Source organism: Galeopterus variegatus, unplaced genomic scaffold (genome assembly GCF_000696425.1).
Source record: "Galeopterus variegatus unplaced genomic scaffold, G_variegatus-3.0.2 Scaffold8000, whole genome shotgun sequence".
NCBI lineage: Eukaryota > Metazoa > Chordata > Mammalia > Dermoptera > Cynocephalidae > Galeopterus > Galeopterus variegatus.
This window is the reverse complement of record NW_007734111.1, coordinates 81,860-87,380: the sequence shown is the minus strand read 5'-3', so window position 1 is coordinate 87,380 and position 5,521 is coordinate 81,860.

The following is a 5,521-nucleotide window of genomic DNA, read 5'->3' as shown; positions in this document are numbered from 1 at the left end:
GCTCCTGCCGAGGGTTCGGATCCCACATACAGACCGGTTCCCGCTCACTGGCTGAGCGAGGTGCGGGAGCAACACCGAGGGTTGCGATCCCGTTGCCGGTCCCGGTCCGGTGCGGGCGCGACACTGAGGGTTGCAATCCGTTGCCGGACACGAAAAAAAGACAAAAAAAAGGGGAAAAAAAAAAACGGGCGCGACACTGAGGGTTGCAATCCGTTGCCGGACACGAAAAAAAGACAAAAAAAAGGGGGGGAAAATAAAGATGGCTAATAAGCCCATGAAAAGATGTTTAACATCATTAGCAATTAAAGAAATGAAAATTAAAACCACAATGAGATAGCACCACACACCTATCGGATTAGCTAAAATAAAAAGTAGTGACAAAGCAAATGCTGGTAAGGATATGGAGAAACTTGATCCCTCCTACATTGCTAGTGGCAATGCAAAAGGGCACAGCCATTCTGGAAAACAGTTTGGAGGTTTCTTATAAAGTCAAAAATGCAGGTACTACAGACCCAACAGTTGCACTCCTAGGCACATATTCCAAAGATAATGACAACTTACATACAATTCCATTTATGTATCATTCTTGAAACAACAAAGTTACAGAAATGGAGAACAAATTGGTGGTTTCCAAGGGTTAAAGAAGAGGTGGGGAAGGAGGAGAGTGACCATGGCTATAAAAGGGTAACATGAGGGATTCTTGTGGCAATGATAATGTTCTGTAGCTTGACTGTATCAGTGTCAGTATCCTGGTTGTGATAATGTACTCTAGTTTTGCAAGATGTTACTATTGGGGAAAACTGGGTAAAGTGAACAGAGAATCTCTCTGTGAATCTGCATGTAAAGGTACAATTATCTCAAAATAAACAGATATTTTATTTTTTTAAGCTAAAATAATTTTATCTGAAAAAAATGATATTTAATTTTTTTAAGCTAAAAAATATTTAAAGGATGAATAAAAGACCATGAAGAGCTTTAAAAGAAGGGGGTAGGAGCACTGTTTTTCCAAAGCTTGAGGCATGAAGACAGTGGGGAGGGCAAAGGGTTGCCAGGTAAAATATAAGATCGCCAATTACATTTAAATTTCAGATAAAAACCAATAATGTTTTAGTAAAGTACATCCTGTGCAATACTGGAGGCAAACTAATACTAAAAAACTTATTAGTTTTTTATTTGAAATTCAAATTTAACTAGCCATCCTGTATTTTTAGTTACTAAATCTGGAAACTTAGGAGGGAAAGACGGGACAGGAGGAGTCCAGAGCCTCCAGGGGAAGTAGACTGAAAGAGACAGGGTGGACACAGGGAGAAGTAAAAGAAAGACTTCAGGAGAGAGGCCAGAGAGCTGGCAAAGGGATGCCGGAGGATCACAAAGATGGCCCAGAACACAAGAGGCAGAAGGCAGACAAAAGCCAGGGAGGCAGGAAGTCTCCAAGCTGTTGTGTTTACAGAGCTCTGGTGGTAAAACAACCCTGTGTGGGGTGGTCTGAGCAGAATCTAGAATCTAGAGAACAGTCTTAAGGATGGATGCTTGAGTCTCAAGATGCTGTTCCTGAGAGGCAGGGGCCTGACAGCCTGACCAAGATGACCCTCTAGGCACCAGGAGCATCACTCAACTAACCCGGGGCCAGCTCCTGGGTTTTTGTCACCATGGTTTGGCCTTTCCCTTTAGGATTTCCCCTTCCTATAGGGAAAGGACATACAGAATGCCAGGTTCAAGTATCCAGGTCAGTGGACAACCATGTACCTGACCAAAACCAAAAATGCCCTCAGATGAGACTCTGCTTTCAGCCTGAAAGTCACCTCCCGGAGAGGCCACTGCTGGCCATCTGTACCTTGCTCCCCATGCCCCTGTGACCCTCCCTTATTTCCTTCCTGATACCTATCACTATTTGACATCATAAGGATTTCTCATTTGTTTTCCTTTTGAACACCCTTCTGCTCCCTACTAGACTCTAAGCTCCAGGACTGCAGGAACTGTTGCGCTTGGTGCAACATTCACGCTTATTGCCTGGCACATACTGGGTGTTCGAGAAAGAAAGAAAAAAAAACCTGAGTAAATGAAGGAGTAAATGAAAAATCAATTTGATTGGAACTGCTCCTTCTGGATCTACCCTGCAGGGCCAGTCCTCTGGAGCCTTGACAAAGCAGAGGGCTAGTCTTCCTCCTCCAGGAAGCCCTCAGTGGCATCTTATGAGTTGTCAAGAGCTGGCATCTAGGATGTAGGCTTTGCATGGCCAGAGGGACTCAGTTTGTCCTCCCTTAACAAGGACTCTATTTTCATCATCATGATCTTTATCATTACTTTTAATTAGTTCCTGCCACAGAGACCAATAACATTAATACAATATTAGTATCTACCATTTATTGAGAACTTTTATGTGCCAGGCAGTGTGCTGGGCCCTTTTCATGTATTTTAACTCATTTAATCCTCCAAAGAGCCCCATCATGTAGGTATGGTGAGCCTCCACTCTTTGTGCTGTCCCCTTCTTATGGAAATAGGTGCCCTCTTTCTTGTCAAGAGTTCCTCCCCACTCCCATTTGTGGGGGTTGGGGGGAAGGGGTGCTGGCTCCCAGTGAGGGCAGGTGATGCCAGACTGACCAAACAACCTGCACCACCTCCTTGGCTACAACAATTGGTCCATGCACAGCTTCAGGACCCTCCCTGAGGTGAGTGAGCCTTGTTCCTAGACCTTTGCTGCTCATGAGGAAGCCCCTCATCATGCCCCTCTCTGCCGGGACTGATAGCTGCCACCTTGCACCAGGGGAACCCACTTGGAAACAAAAGGCAACAAAGAGAAAAGTAGAGCTGAGAGATGAGAGAGTTAGATGGGTGATGACTTTGTTGGAGCCTCTGGATCCAGCCATGTCGGAAGCCTGTTAGCCAATGGATCCCCAGACTGTTCCAACACATGAACCAACAGTAAAGTCTCTTCACTGTGACCAGTGTGAGTTGGGCTTCTGAGCTGTTGCCAAAAGAGTCATGCCTCAACTACTATGACTATGTACTATTAGGATGGGGATATTTTATATATACAAAGGTGAAGTAACTTAGCCATGCAGTGACAGAGCCAGGAACTGGGAGCCCTCTGACTGCACAGCCTATGCTCTTAACCACTGTGTTTCCCTGTAAAGTTCTACTGTATGTGTGTGTGTGTGTGTGTGTTTTCACTCCTGTTCACACTCTCTCATTATGATTCACACCTACGACATATTTAGCAAACTGTTAGTACTTAATAAAGATCTTAACCACTGTGTTTCCCTGTAAAGTTCTACTGTATGTGTGTGTGTGTGTGTGTGTTTTCACCCCTGTTCACACTCTCTCATTATGATTCACACCTACGACATATTTAGCAAACTGTTAGTACTTAATAAAGATTAATAGGATAAACTCAAACCAGGAACTTCCTAAAGGAGTCTCTGTTTAGAACACGCTCTCATCAGTGGCCATGAATTCTCACTCCAACTCAGGCTCATGACCTGTCGTGTGTCTGTGGGGAGTCACCCCACTTCTCCCCAGTTCGGTTTCCCAGGCAGATGAGCTGAGAGCCGCAGCAGGCACGACACCTGTGAGTCTGATCAGCCAGTGAGGGACACCCTGACTCCTTCAGGGGAGGTGTCTGCAGACAGAAGAGGAAGCCTGCCAGTTTCTCCCCACTGGGCCCCAGGCACCCACAAGGAAGGGAGACCTGGCCAGCATCCGAAGCCCAGAGTGAGGCTCCAATGCCTCCTCGGTGCTTGGGGCAGAGGAGTCCAAGCTCTGGGACCAGCACTGGCCACAGGACCCTTGTTGTCTGCCATCCCTCCAGTAAGGCTCAGCCAGAAGCAGATACAAGGGGAACTGCTCATGTATCAGCTGCTGCCAAGCAGCTGAATGACCACAGAGGACGGTCCCCAACACCAGTTCAACAATACAGGCCGCCAAGCCCATAGTAAGGTGAGAGAAAAAAAACAAGGGTGTGCTTTTGAGCTGGTCCCAGCAAGATGGTGCCAGGGCCCCCGTCCCCGCCACACTGGTAACCCCTCACTTCCAGCCTCCCTCTTCCCCTCCAGCTGGCTCTCTCTCCTTAGCCTAGAAACATACCCTCCCTCTTAAAAATGCAAAAATGTCCTGTGCCCTTTGGACCCCTCTGGCTCCTGCTTCCTGGGTCTTGGGAAGTGGCGTCTACACTGCTGGTCTCCCACCTGCTCTCCACGTGTCCTTCCATCTGATGCCACTTACCCTGCTCATGCCCAGGACATTATGACCGCTTGTTGCTGCATCCAGCAGACCCTCCCCAGGGGCCTCTCTGTGGCTTTTCACACCGCGGCCCAACTGCTATTCCTAGAAACACTTTGCTGTCACTTTGCACTGATGACACCATGCTCCTGGCCCCTCCCAGATGCCCTCATCGTCTAGGCTGATGCCCCCCAGAACCACTTCTCCAGCCCAGGCCCTTCTCCTGAGCTTCCTGCCCAGGTATCCATCTGCTGGTCAGACACCAGTGGTCATCTCCTGCGAGGCCAAGTCATAAACAAACTCAAGCTCATCAGGTGTGATGAGCCTTCAGGTACGGGGGTTAAGGGCGCCGCTCTGAGTCACACTGCCTGAGGTCAAATCCCCACCCTGGAACTCACTGACATTGGACACAACACCTCAATTCCCCATGTATAAAAGGGGGTAACAACAGAACCTCCCTTGTGGAGTATGGTAAGGGTTAAGGTGATAACACATGAAGGCATTGAAAGAAGGGGCTGCGACTTAGTGAGCCTCATTAGATGTTACTGGTCATCATTAGCATCATCATTTTCTCTGCCAGTCCCAGTGGCTCTTCTGGCATGATATCATCTGCTACCTGTCACCCAAATCCTGGCCACCTGAGACCTCCGAGTCCTTCCTAACTCCTCCCCCTCCCCATCCACTCAATTGCCAAATCCTGCTGGCTTTGCCTCTTAAACGTTTCTCTAACCCACAACCCTAAACGTCCTCGCTTCTCTCACCTACTCTACCTCACCGCCTTGGCTGTGATGCACCCACCTCCTGCCTCACAATTTATTTTGAACTCTGTAGCAAGAGTGAATTGTTATAGCTTCCCTACATTCTTCTGGGGCCTCCCTTCTCCATGACCTGGCTTGTACAATTTTCTCTGCCTGGAATTCCCCTCCCACCTTACTTCCCATCCTCATCCTCTAAGACCCTGATTACATGTCACATCGTCCAGGAAGCTTTCCTGACACGTGCAGATTGAGTCACATGCCTGTCATCTGAGCTCCCACATCTTAGACTTGTGACATTATACTGAACTTGTAGGTGACCATCTCCCCAGCTGCTGGGCCAGCAGTGCCTCACAGAGCCCACTGAAGATTTTAATCATGTTTACTGAACATGGAGGTAGGATGTTATTATTAGAGGAAACCCTGACTTCAGAGGTCTTTCTCCCTCTTAAAAAAAATACACACACATACAAAAGAAATTTAGGGAAACAAGAAAAATGCCACTATTTTAAAATTCAGGACTGATGAATTCTCCATAGACCGAAGTG